At 40.6% G+C, this 20,802-nt stretch overlaps 1 pseudogene; it reads right to left on the reverse strand.

Annotated features, from left to right (window-relative positions):
- Positions 1-2,916: 2,916 nt before the first annotated feature.
- LOC109379738 (60S ribosomal protein L13a-like) overlaps positions 2,917-20,802 on the reverse strand; it is a 25,363-nt pseudogene continuing 7,477 nt past the window's right edge.

Consider the following 20,802-nt stretch of genomic DNA (forward strand, 5'->3'; position numbering starts at 1 on the left):
AAATAGGTCAGGGAAAGACAAATTCTGTATGATCTCACTTGTATGTGGAATCTAAAAATGTTGAACTTATAAAACATAAAGTAGAATGGTGGTTGCCAGGGGCTGCGGGGGATGGGGGAGATGAGATGTTGGTCAAAGTGTCAAACACCCAGTTACAAGATGAGTAAGTTCCGAGATATAATGTACACCATGGTGACTATAGTTAACAATACGGCATTGTATACTTGAAAGTTGCTCTGATGGTCAAGCTTTATTAATGTTCTCATCATAACAGCAACAACAAAATGGTAACTATGTGAGGTGGAGGATGTGTTAACTCACCTTACTGTGGTAAACATTTTGAAATCTAATATATACATGTATCAAATCATCACATTGTACACCTTAAACTTAGACAATGTCATATGTCAATTATATCTCAATGAAGCTGGAAAAAAGTTATCAAATGAAAAATTGTTCTAGTGAATTCTTGTACTCCCAAGAACACTTGAGTTAAAAATAAACAGATGCAGGGCCGGCCGAGTAGCGCAATGGTTAAGAACTGGTTTGGGATGCCAGAGGGCCCCGGTTCGGATCCCACATATGAGGGACAGTGACACTGCCCTCTACAGCTAAGATGCTGAACAACAGCTCAACCTGGAGCTGGGCTGCCGTGAGTCGCCGGTGACAGCATAGGCTGCAGCCACCGCTGCAGTGGGTTGCCATGGGTTACCGTGTGTAGCCAGCAGCCAGTGTGAGCGGCCAGCAGCCACTGTGAGCGGCCGTCCAGAAGCTGGCGACTGATCTGCCTCGCCCGGGAAGGAGCACAATGATGTTGCCAACTTGGGCCAGTGAAGCAACGTCCTCCACAACTAGACTGAAGAACAAAAGGACAGCAACTTGTCTGTTCCCCTTCCCCCAATTCCCCAGCGCTGTTCCCATCCCCCCAATTCCCCAATTAAAAAGAAAATAAAATAAACAGATGCAGGGGAAGAGGGGCAGACTCAGAGGCTATGGGTCTCATCTTCTGATCTGCCCCTATACTTAGGCAGACAATCTTGCTATGCCTTAGTTTTCTTATCTCAGGGTTCCCATATTGATTAAAATAAACGAAAGAGTGTATATGAAAGTGCTTGACAACTTATCAAGAATACTAGAGGGGTGACCAGTTAGCTCAGTTGGTTAGAGCTTGGTGCTGATAACACCAAGGTTGCCGGTTCGATCCCCGCATGGGCCACTGTGAGCTGTGCCCTCCCTAAAAGAGTCAACTATGCCATTGTAGCATGAAAGCGATGTGTAACCAATGACCATGGCTGTTCCCCAATAAAAAGAAAAGAAAAGAATACTAGAAATGTAAACTATTATTCTTAGGGGCACAGCACAATGTGCTTCGAAGTCACCTTGTGACTTGGCCAGGTCTCTTGGGGCAGCCTCGACTTTCTCATCTGTAAAATAGGGATAAAAAGCATTGCCTTGTGGAGTTAGTGATGATGCAGGCAAAAGCACTTGACTTGTTAATTCAGCAGATGCTTGGGGAGCACCTACTTTTTGTGTCAGGCACATAAGTTTTCTTCCCATCTCTCTCTGGGTCTCATTTGTCATCTAGAAATTTTAATGTTTGGACTGAATGCTCTCTTTGACTTAGCCTTTGAGTCTTCTTCACCTGCAGTTACAACTCAATCAATCAATCGATCCAAACTTGTTGATCATCAGCCAAGTCCAAGTCCTGTGATGCTACAAAAAGTGGAAATCAAATCAACATTTACCAAGTGCCTACTTCTTACTTTTCTCATCTCTGGGCATTAGAGCACTCAGTTTTTGGGTTTTTAAAAAGATTTTTATTGGGGAATTGGGGGTGGGAAACAATGTTGGGGAATTGGGGAAGGGGACCAGCCAAGTTGTTGTTCTTCAGTCTTCATTGTGGAGGGTGCCAGTCACCATCTGGCTGCCCGTCGGCAGCTTGTGGCCTCTAAGCTCAAGATGCTGTGTTCAATCTTAGTTGTGGGTGGGCATAGCCACCATCCCATGAGGGAGCCGAACCAGCAGCCTTGTTGTTAAGAGCGCACGCCCTATCCACAGCCGTGTAGCCCACCATCGAATAGGCAATCTTGTTGTTACACCAGCTGAACCATCCTGCCACCTGTTGGCAGCTCAGCGACAGCTCAGCTCGGGCGCAGCGTCACTGGCGCACATGAGAATTAAACTAGCGGCCCTGTTGCTCAGAGCCCCCACTCCTAAGCCAACTCTTAACCAACTGAGCCACTTGGCCAGCCCTAGAACACCCAGTTTTAAAAAGAAGGGTTGTAAAGCAGTTAGCAGAATCTGCAGCACTTTCTGATGTTTGCTTTCTTCCCAGAAAAATCCCAGCTCCCTTCTAATTTCATATTATCTTTGGTTGCTTGTGACTCGAGTATAAGGTCCTGTGAAGGAAGGGCCATACTGTATGTAATCCCCTTTCAATTCACTGACTGGAACAACATTTATGTGCACAGAGTAAGTGTAGTTGAACGCGCACGGAGAAGCAGCACCATCTTGTGGCCAAAGTGGGTAATGCTGCACTGAGGTGGGAGAGAAGAGATAGATCTTAAGTGTTAAACCCTGGAGAGAGCTCAAGAGGCTTCGTGTGTGTGTGTGTGTGTGTGTGTGTGTGTGTGTGTGTGTGTGTGTGTGTTTACGTGCTTGTATTCCAACTTTGGTAGATACCACTCTGCTTTTCCAACTTTGCATCCTTCACTATCAGAACTTTTAGCCTGAGGATGGTTGAGGCACCCTGGCCTCTGGAATGAGAAGGTTGCTTTGAGGAAATCTAATCTGAATCACCTCTTCCCCCCACATTGCAAGTGGGGGAATCAGGCTCAGAGAGGTCAAGGCTGACTCAAGGTCACCCTGCAAGGTAGTGACGATGCTAGGACTGGAAGTAGGACTCCTGATTTTCAGTCAGACTTTCTCCAGGACCCCAGCCAGAGAATACTTTCCTCCCGAAGGCTGAAGTTTGTGGCTTTTCAAAGCCATCATCTCTTTAAAGTGGATGTGCAATTTGGGAAAAGCCATTTGGTTGTTGATGGCTGCAGGCAGGGAGCTACTGTGGGGAGTTGAGGGAAAAACCACTTATTGAACATGTTATGTGCTGGGCACTTCATATGTATTATCTTAGACGTTAGCATCTATACAGTGGGGATAATAACTGCTGTTTCAAAGGGTTGTTATAAATAAAGTAATATAAATGTCGCGACATATGTGAAATGCTGACATATACGTAAAGTCACTTGAATATAGTAAGCACTCCATAGGTCTTTGTATTGGTTAGATTTTCTGGGATGCAGCACAGTTACTTAGAAATGGTCTGATCATTTCAGATCTTCCACTTATTAGGCAGGTCTGGAGGTGTGTTTTGTCTAGGACTAAGTTTTTCCTGCTACTAAGGCATAACCTCCCTGAGTATTCCACTCAATCCACCGTGAATTACGAGTTCTTACAGTCTGGCCGGTGGCAGCAGGCACCATTTCTGGCTCTGTGCGAGTGCTGGGCACTGTTCTCTCATTGGTTCAGATGGCTCTTTCTCCTGGCCTCAGGTAATCTCCTCAGACATGCCTGCTGATCAGTACTCAGCTGAATACTTAAGGGGGACCCTCTGCACATCTCCAGGGTTCTCTGTCTGTGCAGCTGTCTCTTCTCCAGCACTCTGTCCTGAGACCTCTACCCACCTTGGTCTCCCCAGACTTTCAGTTAGGCCTCCTCAACTCAGGAGTTACCCAGGATCCATCTGGGTCTCCTCATCTGCACTGTAGCCTGGAAACTTTTCCTAACAGTAAGTGGGGGGTGACTTAGGACTCACATAATTTGTTTTCCTGTCTCTTGAGGATCATTGTCCTTCATTACCCATCCAATGTCTAGAGTCTTGCTTGGGTTATTTTGGTTGTTTGAGGCAGGAAGGTAAGTCTGATCCTTGTTACTTTATCTTGGTCAGGAGCATATCTATTAATTAGATTTTACTGCATAACAAACCACTCAAAATTTAGAGACTTCAGACAACCATTAATTTGCTCATGATTTGGCAGGTTGGCAGTTTGGGCCAGGCAGTTCTGCTGGGCTAACTCCTGGGTCAGCTAGGTGGCTCTGCTTCCTGGGCATTTGCTGGCTGTTGACTAGAGTGGTGGGGGCAACTGGGTCATGTGTCTCTCATCATCCAGCAGGTTAACCTGGCCTTGTTCTCATGGTGACTGGGTTCCAAGAACACAAGAGAACAAGCCCCCATGATGGACAATATTCAAGTCTACTCTAGCATCACTTTTGCTATTGTCCCTTTGGCCAAAGCAAGTCATGAACTCAGATTCGAGGGGTTGATAAATAGATCCCGCCTCTTGATGAGAGGAAGTACAAAGTCACACTGAAAGGGCATAAATAAAGGAGGGCAAGAATGTGTAGTCATTCTTAAGGACTAGTCTATCACATTTCACTTTAATCCTCACATTAAACCAGGAGGTAGATCTTATCATCAACATTTTACAGATGGAAAACCTGAGGCTCAGAGAGTTGCATAAGATCTCATAAATAATAAAAGGCAGAACCCGGACTTGCCCTAGGGTCTGCCTGACTCTGAGCTCTTGCTGTAGTCACTACGTGTGCTTGTTCTGGTGTATGTGTGATTCTGATTGGGTACATCTGTATTCAACAGCATCCACTGTTCACCCCCACTCCAGTCCGTGCTGCTCCCGGGAACTGCCCATTCATTCTCTGGATCTTTCCTGACACTCTCCCACCATCCCTCCCCCAAACAGAAGGCCCTGGCCCAGGGCCCCTCCTCTCAGAACCTGTGGGGCTGATGAATGCTTAGAAGGAGACATCTGTGTGTCAGTGTCCATGTGTAAGGGAGCTCACGGGTGCTGATGACCCCTGTCCTGGCTAGCTTGTTTCTCATTTAGTTGGTCAGTCCCTTTCTCTGTGCTGCTCTGAAAGCCTCCCTGCCTCCATGGTCCCTCTTGTCCCCATTCCTCTCTCAGGTCCAAGACAGATGGGCCCTTGAGGGGCCTGTCTTTGATTGCACCACTCTATTGTCATCAGTCCTTCAGTGGCTTCTGGTTTTTTGTGTTTTTTTGGGTGTTTTTTTTTTTTTGCTAGATACAAACTAAATTTATTTTCCTGGTACCCAAGCCCTCCATGATCTAATCCTAACCTACTACCCATCCTATTTCTCACTGCCCATATTCACTGTCTCCATAATTTAGCCAAGGTCACCATGGTGTTACCCACTCTGGGCCAGGCCCCTGGGTTGTCCTTCTCCATCTCCACACAGCCAACTGCTACTTCCTCGCAGCACCTCCCACCTTTGCTCCAGTTTAAATGTCATGTCTAATCATTCCATTTAGGCCGTAACTTCCCAAGGGAACACACCTTGTCTCATTTGCTACCAATCACAGAACCTGCTGTGGTGCCTGGTACCCAACTGGTGTTTGGCGAAGTGCCCCTGAGAAAGACAATCTGAGAAGCACACTGCCTTACTTTCCACCCTCCAAAGGTCCTGCCATTGAGCTCTGTGGGATACAGTTGTATCCTCACAGTAAATTCCCCCTTTCTGCCCTGGGTAGTTTAGATTATTTCCTGTTACTGGAAATCAAGAGAATCTTGGTTAGGATAGGAAGATTGTGTGGTGTTCTAGCTTTCCAGGGTAATGCTATTTATTGGAATCTTGGAAGCTGTAAGCACAAAGATGATCTTTAATGGTGGAAACCTCAGGGAATAGAAGCAGTCAAGAGGAGAAAATACTATTTGGGGATTAGCAGGGTGTGTTTTGCTTCTCCTCAGATCCTGGACGGACCTGCAGCATCAGGGTTGGGAGCTTGTTTGCCATGTGTTACTGTCCGTGGTCCTGAACTGTCATCCTAGAGCCTTAGGATTTGACTGTTTCTTCTAACCCAGAGACACTAGTGACTCCTGTGGAACATCTCTCAGAGATCATGAAATAGGTAATGAAAAAAAGGTGAAGAAAAATAGAAGGAGATGAGGAAGGAGAAAAGAGGTGGAGGATGAGAGAGAGAGAGAGAGAGAGAGAGAGAGAGAGAGAGAGAGAAACTATTAAAAGGCCAAGCTTCAAAAGAGTGCCAGAGTTCTTTGGTTTTAAAAATATTTGTTTTCACCATGCAAGAAACCATCCTAGACCTAGCATATGGCCAAAACATTGAAAAGCTTAAGGATATAGAGAAATTTGTACACTAGGCTAAGCAAATATGGGTGAATATAGATAAGATTGGGAAAGAAATATCAAGATGGTTCAAGTGAAATATCAGTCATACTAAAAAGCCCATAGTATTTATTTCCTTATTACATATTCATTATAAAATTAACCCATGTGGAAAAACTTACATATTAATTATGTAATATGTATATTTATAATATAACATGGTATTATAAGTGTTTTATGCAAAATATATTATACATAATATATAATTATAATATGTAATAATATATTATACATAATATATAATTATAATAGATAACATTACATGTAATGTCTATAATATTTCTTATTATATATTCATTATAAAACTAAGCAATATGGAAAACTTTAAAGAAGAAAGCAATGAACCATCTAATTCTGCCACTCAGAAATAACATATTTCATAAAATCTAGGTTTTGATTCTAAGACAAATCATTTTTTGTAGAACTAAAAAGTGCTGCCAATTAAACCATTACACAATGCTTTTATAGCACTTAACATTTTTATTGAAAGAACTCTTTTAGACTTACTTAAATATATATTTATAATATAGTATTCTTTTTTTTAAAGAGTTTTATTGGGGAATTGGGGGAAGGGGAACAGACAAGTTGCTGTCCTTTTGTTCTTCAGTCTAGTTGTGGAGGACATTGCTTTACTGGCCCAAGTTGGCACCATCATTGCACTCTTCCCGGGTGAGGCAAATCAGTCACCGGCTTCTGGACAGCCGGCGACTCGCAGCAGCCCAGCTCCAGGTTGAGCTGTTGTTCAGCATCTTAGCTGTAGAGGGCAGTGTCACTGGCCCTCATATATGGGATCCAAACCGGGGCCAGCTCTTAACCAACGTGCCACTCGGCCGGCCCCTATAATATATTATTCTTATGAAAACATAAAAAGGAAAATACAAGTGAAATAATGGGGCAATATATTCCTAAACTATCCTGACATTCAGAGTTCAACTCTTTTGAATCGCTTTTTGAACCCAAGTTGTGTGTGTGTGTGTGTGTGTGTGTGTGTGTGTGTGTGTGTGTGTACAATATAATCCTTTGTGCATAAAGAGTATGGATGTAGTATTTCTTAAAAGAGTGCTCAGCTATCGTCTCTGGACTTTTCTTCCAAACTACTGATACCCAGCTATGAGTTTTGATGCTGGCACTTTCTTTGTCTTACCAGAAGGTGTCAGCAATAACAACTGCTTCACTACCGGCATCTGGACAACAACCATTTCATGAGCTCACAAGATTTTGAAGTTGTTTATATGTGAAAAAAATAAGTCTGCATTTTAGAATAGATGAATACATAAACTCTGGTAAACATCATTTTCAATATCTCTCTATGCTTATATACAAAAAGCATAATGAATGAATATGGGAAAGTTTTAGATGAGGTTAGACAAAAATGATTTTATAAAAGTTGCTCCCGGGCCGGCCGAGTGGCGCATTGGTTAGGAGCTGGCTTGGGACGCCAGAGGGCCCCGGTTTGGATCCCACATATGAGAGCCAGTGACACTGCCCTCTACAGCTAAGATGTTGAACAACAGCTCAACCTGGAGCTGGGCTGCTGTGAGTTGCCAGCGACGGCATGGGCTGCAACCCCTGTGGCAGTGAGTTGCCATGGGCTACCGTGTGTAGCCAGCAGCCAGTGTGAGCGGTGGTCCAGAAGCTGGCAACTGATCTGCCTCGCCCAGGAAGAGCGCAATGATGGTGCCAACTTGGGCCAGTAAAGCAACGTCCTCCACAACTAGACTGAAGAACAAAAGGACAGCAACTTGTCTGTTCCCCTTCCCCCAATTCCCCAATAAAAATCTTAAAAATAAATAAATAAATAAATAAATAAAAAATAAAAGTTGCTCCCTACTCTACATGTTGCCTAAATGTAAGCTTAATTTTAATCAAACTAAAGAGAAGAGAAAAAAAATTGAAGTACATTTGAAGGAAATGCTGTACTTGAAATATTTTTTCCACCACAGGATATATTAATTACTAAAAGATCCCCCCAAGGTTGAGGAAAAATGGTTATGAATACCATAAACCATAAAGAGGTTAGAATCATTGATTTTTTTAAACCTCATAGTTCAATTTTAGACAGTATTGATTGATTCCCTGCTATAGAAGTTGAGGTGGTTAGCACAATTACACTTCCTCCTCCCTTTATCAATCTCCCAATTTTATTACTTCTGTTGCTTTCCCTTTCATTGGGGTTTACATTATTTATATTCTGTTCTGTAATCATAATTTCCAGATTATGTAATTAAATGTATCCAAAGCTGACCGCCCAGTCTTTTTACACTGGCTTCTCCATTCTTTTTTTTTTCTTTCAATTATAGCTGACATTCAATATTATGTTATATTAGTTTCTTAGTTTCAGGTGTATAGCATAGTAGTTAGACATTTATGTAATTTATGAAGTGATCCCCCTAATTAGTACCCTCCTTTCACCATACTTAGTTATTACAATATTATTGACTATATTCCCTATGCTGTACTTTACATCCCCGTGACTATTTTGTAACTACCAATTCGTACTTCTTAATTCCTTCCCCCTTTTCATCCAGCTCTCTATTCTCCCTTCCACCTAGTTACCATCAGTTTGTTCTCTGTATCTATGCATCTGTTTCTGTTTTGTTTGTTCCTTTAGTTTGTTCTTTAGGTTCCACATATAAGTGAGATCATATAGTAGTTGTCTTTCTCTGTCTGACTTATTTCACTTAGCATAATTCCCTCTCAGTTCTCCCATCTTGTTGCAAATGGTAAGATTTCATTCTTTTTTATGGCCAAGTAATATTCCGTTGCATATATGTACCACATCTTCTTTATCCAATCGTCTATTGAGGGGCACTTAGGTTACTGGCTTCTCCATGCTTATGTTCTCTTCGTTTTGTAGTTATTTCTTTTCAAAGTAATATATGCACATAGTTTAAAAAGTGAAATTTTACCACTTGCTCTACATGAAAGACAGCATTTCTTTGCTCCATGTCCTCACCCATCCAGACCTCACTTATCTGATGGAGTAAACCCCATCTTCTACTGTGATCTCCTTTGTTATCATATTCATTCCCCAAAGCACTGACTTCCTGATGTGGCAGTTGAGGCTCTAAATAATTCACTGGGCCCTCCCCCTAATATACGCGCCTGCACTTAACCTCCTCCTATCCTGCAAAAATAATTGTTACCATTATCCATTGAATCAGTATCCAGTACAGAGGCATGTCAGCATATACAAGTACGACATCTGAACTGCATCATTTTTTTTGACATCTCCTCCTTTATATGACAACTTAATAAGGGTCAGAAAAGAAATACAGAGGAAAATTTTTCTTGTGTTGAACTTCATATATTATAATACCAGTAAATTTTTTTAAAATTACAGAACAAAAAAGGAAAAAGTAATCACTTGAATCTTGTGTTGTCTCTAGCATAGGTGCTTTGATGTGCCAACTTGGATTTCTTAAGATTTTTTTTCATTAACTTTATGTAATATTGAAGGTATTACATGTTTCAAAATAGACCCATGCATTGCTTTTTTACATGTTCCTTATTTAAATTCCCTGGATTAATATTGTTTTGTGTCAGTATGGCAGCTGCACTTCAAGTTTCTGTATGAAATTCAAAATAATTATGAACTGAATCAGTTGCTGTTTTCACCACAATGTTACAAACGATTATGTTTTTCCAAGTTCCTACAGGACAAAAAAGGACAGCTATTTTTCTAAGTGTTTTCATATCTACTTAAGAAAAATTTTATCCTTCGTTTATAATCTGATATAATAATATTTTAGGCAAATAATTGTCTAATAAGCTAGGCAATCACAGTAATTAATAAAAAATCACAATAAGTGATTTTTTTTTGTATCAGTGTACAGTTTTTGTAAAACTGAAATGTCTCCAAAAGGTACAATTTAGTAAATTACTACTACTAATGCCACATTTAATTTTCTGGTTTTATGCTTTAGTTTTAAAAAATTAATAATTAGGAACAATATGTTTGAAATTATTCAAATTAAGTAAAACATCATGTATAAACTAAAACTTGTATCTACCAACCAAATAATTTTATATATATATATATATATATATATATATATATATATATAATTTTTTTTCAACATTTTATTGGGGAATTGGGGGAGGGGAACAGACAAGTTGCTGTCCTTTTGTTCTTCAGTCTAGTTGTGGAGGGTGTCGCTTCACTGGCCCATGTTGGTATTATCATTGCGCTCTTCCCAGATGAGGCAGATTGGTCGCTGGCCTCCGGTCGGTCGCTCAGAGCGGCTTTTGTCACTGTTTTATATTTTGAACACAAATAAAAACTCCATGTGGTCACATGCAATTAAAGTAACTCGCGTCTGTTTCTCTGCTTTTACTATCACTGTGCTTGCCTTGTTTACTTTTAATCTACTATTTAAAAGCAGAGGTATGTGGTACCACAGGATTGGAGACATAAATTGTACCCAAAATGAACTTGAACAATGATTCTGAACCATTAGAAATTTACTCTCAAAACAATTGCTGAATCCATGTGTGCTGGAGGCCAACTGTACAACAGGGAGCTCTCAAATTAACTTTATGTAAAATAAAATGTTCATTAAAGAATAAACAATTTGTGATGATATGGATGGACCTAGAGAACATTATGCTAAGTGAAATAAGTCAGACAGAGAAAGACAAATACCATAGGATCTCACTTATATGTGGAATCTTGAAAACAGAATAAATGAACAAACTAAACAGAAATAGTCTCAGAGATATAGAGAAAAAACTGATGGTTGCAAGATGGGAGGAGGGTGGGGATGAGGGAGAAGGTGAGGAGGTTAAAAAGCACAGATTGGTAGCCACAATATTGCCACGGGGATACAAAAGACAGTTTGGGGAATATAATCAGTAACGTTGTAAAGATTTTGTAGGGTGTCAGATAGGCACTTGTCTTATTAGGGAGACCAGTTCATGGATGGTGTAGATGCCTGACCACTGTGCTGTACACCTGAAGCTGAAGCTGAATAATATTGAATGTCAACTATAATTTAATATATATATGGTCATAGGATGTGGTGTACAGCAGAGGCAATAGAGTCAATAAAATTGTAACAGCTATATACGATGTCAGACGGTTAGTAGATTGGGGGAGGGGGGTTATCACTTTGTGAGGGGAGTAAATAAATGTCTAACTATTACATTGTTTTGTACACCTAAGGCTAATAAAAGTTAAAAAAAGAATAAACAATAAAAATGTGTTAATTTGTAGCTTGCAAATGTACTACTTAAGCTCAATAGTGACTTCAAATATTATTTATAAATTAGACAAACAAAAGATATTTTGGGGAGGAGTATTTTATCACTGACATTATTTAGAATTGCCAGTGCACAGTGACAATGAAAACCCAATTGAGTTTTAGTAAATTTTATTATTGTTTTAAAGTTATCTTCAGAGAATGCCTCTCTTTTTGCTTGCACTAGAGGCAGACTGCTCTCACGATCCTGCCTTTGCTATGCCTCTGGTTCAGTGTTTATATTACCAAGATAATACAATTAACGTTAACAGATGAGCTATATATTGTCCTATAATTACATTTCAAATTTTTGTATTTTGGGGAGTTAATAATTGCCTTTTTGGGGGTTTACTTTGGCTTCTATATACTAATTTATTCTGAAAGTTCCCACCAGAATTGAAAATTTTGTATAAGGTGTGAAATTTAAGACAGTTTATTTCTCTGTATATGGATGTCTGACTGTTGCACCACCATTTCCTGAAAAGAATATCATTTTTTCCCCCATTAAATTGTCTTTGCATTTTTGTCAAGAATCCATTTGGTCATATTATGTGGGTCTATTTCTAGACTCTCTATTCTATTACTTTGATCTATGTGTGTGTCCCTTCACCAATACCACACTGTCTCAATTACTGTAGCTTTATAGTAATTCTTAAACTCAAGTAGTGTGATGCTTTCAACCTTATTCTTTTCAAAATTGTTTTGGCTATCCTAGTTCTGGGACTTCTATTGGGTTGTCAGAAAAGTCATGACGTATTTTGTCTGTGTTTTTCAAAGGTCATTTTTTTTTTAAAGATTTTATTGGGGAATCGGGGAAGGGGAACAGACAAGTTGCTGTCCTTTTGTTCTTCAGTCTAGTAGTGGAGGACGTCGCTTCACTGGCCCATGTTGGTATTGTGATCATTGCGCTCTTCCCGGGTGAGGCAGTCACTCACCAGCCATTGGATGGCTGCTCACAGCAGCTCATGAAAGCTCATGCCAGCTGCCGGCCAGCCCCACTGCAGCATATGCCGTCACCGGTGACTCCCTGCAGCCCAGCTCCCGGTCGAACTGTTGTTTACCATCTTAGCTGTAGAGGGCGCAGCATCACTGGCCCTTATGTGGGATCCGAACCAGAGTCCTGCTGCTCAGAGCTGGCGTCCCAAGTCAACTCTTAACCAACACACCACTTGGCCGGCCCTCAAAGAACAAAGATTAATCGATATATTGCCCATTTTGTTCAATAACGTTTTGCCATCTTTCAGTGAGCTTCATAATTCCTAGTTCATAGAAGGACCTGTATTTATTTGTGAAAAACTGAACAAGGTTCTGATTTACAGCCTCATCTGAATTGAATGATATACCATGCAAGGAGTTTTGAAGAGAGCGAAACAAGTGGAAGTCTGATGGCGCAAGGTCAGGTGAATATGGTGGGTGTGGCAACACATCCCATCCAAACTCCAGTAATTTTTGATGGGTGATCAAACTTGTGTGTGGCCTCACATTGTCGCGATGGAACACAACTCCCTTACAATTAACAAGCTCTGGACATTTCTGGATGATGGATTCGTTCAAACTGTCCAATTGCCGACAGTACACATTCGAATTGATTTTTGGTTCCTTGGTAGCAGCTCGAAAAAACACGATACCTTTAAAATCCCACCACACTGAGAGCATAACCTTCCTCTGATGAATGTCTGCTTTCGATGTCGTTTGAGGCGAATCATCATGTTGGGACCAAGACCGTTTGTGCACCACATTGTTGTAAACAATCCACTTCTCATCTCCAGTTATCAGTTGTTTCAAAAAAGGATTGTTTTCTTCACGTTTAATGAGCATATTGCAAATGTTTATACATGCCGTCAAATGAACTTCTTTGAGTTCATGCGGAACCCAGATATCGAGTTTGTTTACGTATCCCAGCTTCTTCAGGTGGTCATGAATGCTTGAATGATGGATGTTCAATGTTTCTGCAATCTCTTGTGTCATGTAACGTGGGTTTGACTCGATCAATGACTTTATTTTGTCATCATCAACCTCGTTGGGCCTCCCTGACCAATGAACGTCTTTGAGATCAAATCACCAGCATGGAATTTCGTGAACCATCATTGGCACTGACATTCTTGTAGAGCATTGTCACCGTAAACTTTATGCAGCTTTTTACAAGCTTGAGGCACATTCCTCCCTTTATGGAAGTAAAACAGTAAAGTATGGCAAAAATGCACAATTTGTTCTTCTATCTTCAACTTGTAAAATCTCCAAAACTCAACCAAATCGCTCAATTTTCTTTTTAGAATGAAGCTAGACCTGTTAGCTGTCAAATGACATAGCAATAACATAGATGCAAATGACTCTAGTACTTCCAAAAATGAAGTAGTGCCATCTGTTGCAAACATGTGTCATGACTTTTCCGACAACCGAATAGTATGATGTTGAATAGAACTAGTGAGAATGGGGATCCTTGATTTTTTTCAATTCTTATAGCATCATACATATGAATGCCTATGCAGGGATCATTAGACTTTTGAGGAAACCATCTAAGAAACAGGACAATAGGAGTTTTGGCTACTATCACAGAATAGTATAGACTGGGTGACTTATAAACAACAGATACTTATTTCTCACAGTTCTGGAGGCTGAAATTCCAAGATCAAGTGCTAGTAGAATCAGTGTTTAGTGAGGCCCACTCCTGGCTTATCTAAGATGTCTTCTCACTGTGTTCTTATGTGATGGAAAGTGAGTGAGAGAGCTCCCCGGGGTCTCATCTATAAGGACACTAATCCCATTCATGAGGGTTCCACCCTCATGACCTAATTATCTCCCCAAAGCCCCATCTCCTAAGACCATTGGGTTTAGGATTTCAACATATGAATTTTGGGGGAACTCAAACTTTCAGTCCATTGCAAAGTCCTTTCATTAATACCTTACATTCAACTGATGTTCTGGCTGAGATTGGAATTATAGATTGAAAATAATTTTTCACCGGGAGGTTAAAGGCATTTCTTGATTTCCTCTAGCACCCAGTTCGCTCTTGAGAAATCTGAAGCTGTTCTGCTTCTTGTTCTTTTGCGGGTGGTCTGTTCCTTTTCTCTGGAGGCTTTTAGGACCTCCTGTTTGTCCTTAGCATTTTGACATTTTGCAATGAAGTGTTTGGTATGGGTTTTATTTCTTCTGCTGGTATTTGGTGGGCCCTTTCAATCTGGATGATTTCTTATATTATTTCTTTGATAGTTTTTTCACTTCCATAATTGCTATTCTTTGGGGGGAATTCCTACTGAATTAATTTCTAAGTCTCTTATGTATTCTTTCCACTTGTTTACCACTTCTTAATTTCTTATTCTACATTCAGAGGTAATTTCAACTTTATCTTCCAACTTCCCTGTTGAAGATTTTACATCTGTAAATATATTTGAATTTCTAAGAGGTATTTCTTGTTCTCTATTTTTTTCCTATTCTTATTTTACAGATATTATATCTTCTTGCCTCTCTCTAAAGATACTAATGATATGAACTAGAGGTTTTATTATAAAGATTTCCTAGGTTCCCTGAATCACTTTAATTTTTTTCCCATTCATTTTTCTATTTATTTTGGTTTTTGCTCTTTCATCTTAGAGGCCTTCCTTAAATGTCTATTGATCCTTGATTGTCTATATCTATTTAAGAGTAAGGCACTCTAATGTTGATTGGAACCTCTATGTATAGGCAGAGCTTTTATACTGATAGACTTCACTTTAGGGGATCAGATGTAAAAACAGTAATTCACTGGAGGACCTCCAAGTACCAATAGGTTGAGGTCTATTTTTCTGGGATTGGTTTTTTTTCTCCAAAGAAAAATCTTGGTTTCTTGCTTTTAGATTAGATGCAAGAGTTTTGCACTAGGTTAAGGAGGGAGATGAAACTAAAGTCTTCTTTTAGTCAGGGAAATTCCCACCTACATCTTTCATTATTTACATTTGAGTTTGTGACCCTGTGTTATTATAAGAATTTTTCTTTACAAGATAGATTTTGTGACACTCTCAAGATGTTCTTGCTTTTGGCTCATCATGTTCATTCTTGTTGCCAGGTGCTTTATGAGAACATGTCAGACATGGCAGTTGCTTACCCAGCAGTCATTCCAAATCCCTTCTCCCTTGCCTATCTCCTACCGAATTCGCTGAAAAAAAGGCAGGTATTCATGTTTCCAGACCATTTAGCAGCTAGGAGTAGTCATGTAATCAATCTAGTAACGACCAATAAGACATAGGGGTGTTTACTGGGGAGTTTTAGGGAAAGATTTCTCCTCCATAAGTAAAGGCAAGAGATTCAGGAGGAGAAAGAACTTGCCCCACATGCCCTTCCTCACTTCCTGAGCCTTGGAATGAGATTGTGTGGAGACATACATGATGACTAAAGCCATGGAGGCCATGTTGGCTCGTGAGGGAAAGGCCAAGAGCATCACAGACTCACTGAACCACTGTCCTAATATTATTGTGACATGGGTCACAGCTGGCTCATTGGCTTCAACTCCCTGATATTTCTTAATTACTTTTTAATTCTTCCCCTTTTCTTATCTCCCATCTCCTTTTCCATTTCTCCTCTCTTCTCTTCACCCCCCTCATATCTTTAAGGGTTCTGAAGCTAAGATGGGATGAGTCAAGGACACAGGCAAAATTACAGGTCCTTCGCTGTGCTCATTAAGTCTTTTCTGAAACAAGATGGGGTATGAATAAACAAAGGAGCTGCTTCCCCTATGTCTGCTCTGTCAACTCTCCTATCTCTCCTCCTCCTTGCTGCCTTAGAAGCCTTCATCTGCACGTCATTTTCCTGCATAATGCCCTCCACTGGCTTCTTGTGTTTTACAGGATAAAATCTAAATTCATTAACCTGGTCCCTCGAAGCTCTCCAAAGTCTGAGCCGTGCCTCCTCTCTATCCTCATCTCATACCACTTCCCCTGTGCTCTAGCCTTGCTGAGACATTCAGGCTTCATGGAGTGTATACTGTGCCACTTTATCCCTGGGCCTCTGTTCTCCCTGCCACAAACACGTTTCTGCCTACATGCATGAACTTCCCCTTTGTTCAAATGTCCCTTTCCCTGAGAAGCTTTCCCCTCTCTCAGGTATGGTTAGTTGTTCAGCCCTTTCGCCTTTGAGCATTCCTCCAGTAAAACTCTTTTCTCTCTGCCATGCACTTGTGTGTTTCTGGGTCTGTTTTTTCCCTTCAACTTGTGAGTTTCTAGAGAGCAGAATGTACGTCTTATTTTTGTTTTCCCAGCATTAAGGATAAAGGTATACCCTGACCTTCCTCTTGCTGCTCTTTAACTTCAAGAAATGTCACTTCATATGATGTATTCCCTATTTAACAAAAGTTTGCTGAAAGCCTGCAATAGACCAGGTATGACATCCCAAAACAATAAGTCACGTTATAATCAATTTGTAAAATAGAGAATGGAAGAGGATAAATCACCCATAACCCCACATCCCTTAACACATTTGTTGTTGAGATCTGGGTATTTACTGCAGGTATTTTCAAACAACACAACTTTTAAAGTGGTTCCAGCGAGCCTCATTAGCCGCAGTGGCCATGGCTCTCTGCCCAGTGTTTCTGTTAAAAGTTTACAGGCCCCAGGGGAGGTGGATGAGCCAGCTTAGACCTCCCTTGGATTCTGACCTTCCACTGGGGCACAGCAGAGAGTCATTTTCCAGTGGGGATTGTCAATGAAGTTAATAATCTCTCATTTAAATACTATTTTCTATTTTCCATATTCCTACTGCAGCCTTAGCTCATTTGTTCTTATCTATAATCCTCACTGTGCCCATTGTGCAGGAATGGAGGCAATCAGAGGGATGATGGAAGGAACATTGATATAATACTCCTGTGTGTACCCAGTTATGCCATTAACCAATGGCTTGGAGCAGGCTCTACCATGTCTCCAGGCCTCAGTTTCTGCATACATGAAAGCAGAAAGTTGGATTAGATGACCTCTTGAGGCTTTGTAGAGCTGCAAAATTCCATGACTCTATATCCTGTTCAAGGTTACATGGCTTATGTGTGGCAGAACCATGGCAAAAATCCAGGTTTTTGGCCCCTGGTCCAGTGCTTATCTGATTACACCACAAACAATTTGTTCCTCCATGAGAATTTCCTCCAGAATGAGTGGATACTGTGGCTACCTCTTTCACCCCCATCCATTGCTGGGCTAGAAGGACTTGGCTGGAGGGAAGGAAGAGGGAGGGGACAGGGAGGGTTGGGAGGGTGGATGAAAAAAACAAACAGAGCTATAACACTCTGTACTTAAATCTGGGCTATAAGGAAGAACATCTAGGGTATAAGTGGTGGGAAACTTGGAGGAAAGTGACCAGGTCACTTTTTGGAGCATTTCTTGGGGAAAAGGAATGCAGCTCAGTCACATCCCCTCAACCTTGAGTACAGCAGCTTTTAAAAGAGTGAGAAAAAAATAAGTCTGATTCCATAAGCAGAGACATCTTTGAAAGATAGTGCATGGCAAGGAGACGGGAGAGGCACCTAATGAACAATAGATGTGGACGTTTTGTGAATCTATAAAATAACCTCAAGATTAAAGCAGGAATAAATTGAGACTTTGGATAAGGAAAACTAATCCAGGTTAACTGCCCAGGAAAGCCAAGAGACCACAGAGCCCTTGAGTTTCTGTTAACTCCCATTTACTCCAGCAACGGATGACGTTTAAAGCAGAAAAAGGAAGGGAACACACACACACACACACACACACACACACACACACACACACACACACGTGGAAATGAGACCCTGAAGAGGTGGGAGATGGTGAGTCCAGATCATCAGGCTCAGATACATCATCTCCCAGGCAAACTCTGACCATGTGTGAACTCAGTCATGATTGTAACCTTTTTTCTGTTTTCAGATTGGATAATTTCTATTGATCTATCTTTAAGTTTACTGACTCTTCCCTCATCATCTCCATTGAGCCCCCCCCTTTTTTTTCCTTGTTGTATAGTTCAGGTCTAAAATTTCCATTTGGTTCTTTTTCAGAGCTTCCTTCCTTCCTTCCTTCCTTCCTTCCTTCCTTCCTTCCTTCCTTCCCTCTGTGATTTATGCTATCTGGCTCCTAGGGGCCCCTTTTCTCTGGCTACAAAGCCAGAGTTTTAGCCTCTGTGCTGTCATGAACTTCTCATGACTGGGTCTGTCTCGGGACAAAATGGTGAAAGTAAAAACAAAGAAAAAAAATCATGGGAATTCCCTGCACACTATTTGGACCCTGTGAACCTGTTTATCCAAGTCCTCTGGCAAGGGAGGGTTATTTGTTCAGAGTTTTAAGTGCTTGTGCAGGTGCTGTAGTATTGTGACTCCATGACCAGGGCTTTACTTGGGAAGGGGCCAGGAGGAGAAAAAGAGAAAGGGAAGAAAGATAAAGATTTCCTTACATATTCTCAGTCCTGCAGGGGCTCTTTTTCCAATCATCTGGCCATAGAGGGCTTTTCTTGGAGTGTTTTGTTTTTGTCCATGTCCAGTGTACACTTCTGGGACTCTAGAGTCTAACCCAGTAGCTATGAAAGCTATGAAAGGAAAGAAATAAAATAAAATAAAAAAACTCAGGGAGCCAATCACTATATTGGTTGTTCAAATTTTGACTTCCTTCGCCAACTGCCTGCAGTTGTTCTCTTTTCAGTGTCCTCAGATTTTAGTGGGGTTTTTTCTTTTTTTTAATAAGCGGGAGAAGTTGAAGGGAGTCTTAGAACCCCTAAGTCATAGTTTTGATTTGTTTGATGTACATGTCTTTCTGGGTGTGACCTCATTGTCCTTGGGATAGTATCCTGCTCTTTAGTCTTTTAATTCTGATAACAAATTTGTAGGGGATTTTCCCCTGATATTTTCCTGTGGCTCATTTTTACGTGAAAGTAGTTTTGCCGAGCTTTAAGAAGGGGGCATGATTCATGCATCCCTCACTTCTGTCGTTTCTATATAGTATTCAACAATGTGGTTTCTTGCTTTCTGAGATTCACTAGCTCTGTCAGAGCTAGCTCTGTCCTCCCCACCGTTTTTGTCTGTACCTTCTATTTCTTTTGTCTCTGTTGTCTCATCCATTCCCAGCAGTGTCTCGTCCATGTGGGGTGTATGCTAGAAGAGGCTTTGATTTGTCGGTTCTGAGAGCTCCTATGACTGAGACTGCTCCAGTCCCTTCAGTTGGGACTCTAGGCTTCTTGCATTCACCCTTCACTGAATTTGGAAAAACCCCTCTCAGTTTCAACTGCTATCTTGAATTGGTCTGCCATACTTTGCAGAGCATACCTGTTGGCTGTTTTTTAAATTAAATTTATTGGGGTAACATTGGTTAGTAACATTATATAAGTTTCAGGTGTACAATTCTATAATACATCATCTATCTATCTATCTATCTATCTATCTATCTATCTATATATATATATATATAATTGTGTGCTCACCACCCAAAGTCTAGTGTCCTTCAGTCACCACCATCCACAGACCACCACTGTTGTCTGTGTCTTTGAGTTTGTTTGTTTGTTTGTTTGTTCATTTTTTGCTTTCTATTTTACATCCTGTTGGCTATTTTTTATTGTCTTTCTTTCAGGTCTGTCAGGCACCCCATTGCTTCCCTCTACTCTCTCCTTCACAGAGGCTGATACCATGCAGTTCTTGAGCATGGGTTTTCCACACTCGCTTGTTGGGATCAATGGGGATACCTTGTTATTTAGTTTTATTATAAACGTTGTCAATGGATATTTACTTTCCTAGCTATTGCTCTCCTTTTTAAAAAAAATTCTTTTATTTTAGAAATTTTGGAATAGAAGTTGAGAAAGCTTAAGTGACAGTCCAAAGTACATGTAGTTGATTTGTGGTAGAGCTGACATAATGCACACGTCTTTTGCATCCTGGCCCAGTGAGGTTATACTTTAAGGAACTAGAAAAAGAAACTAGCAAACTTTTATAAACCCAAAGCCAGAGGAAAGAAGGAAATAATTAAGATTAAAGCAGAGATAAAGGAAATAGAGATTAGAAAACCAATTGAAAGGATCAATGAAACAAAAGGTGACCTTTGAAAAAGATGAATAAAATTTACAAACCTTTAACTAAACTAACAAAATGAAATAAAATCAGAAATGAAAGTGGAAACATTCCTACCAGCCTTATAAAAATGAAAATGATTATAATAGAATACTATGAGCAGTTACAATATGCCAACAAAGTAGATACTCTAGATTAAATGGACAAATTCCTAGAAACACACAAATTTATAGTAATAACAAGTAAAAATTGTATTAAAAAACTTCCCGGGGGCCAGCCGAGTGGCGCGTTGGTTAACAGCTGGCTTGGGATGCCAGAGGGCCCCGGTTTGGATCCCACATATGAGGGCCAGTGACACTGCCCTC

This window comes from Hipposideros armiger, unplaced genomic scaffold (genome assembly GCF_001890085.2).
Source record: "Hipposideros armiger isolate ML-2016 unplaced genomic scaffold, ASM189008v1 scaffold_29, whole genome shotgun sequence".
Classification (NCBI taxonomy): domain Eukaryota; kingdom Metazoa; phylum Chordata; class Mammalia; order Chiroptera; family Hipposideridae; genus Hipposideros; species Hipposideros armiger.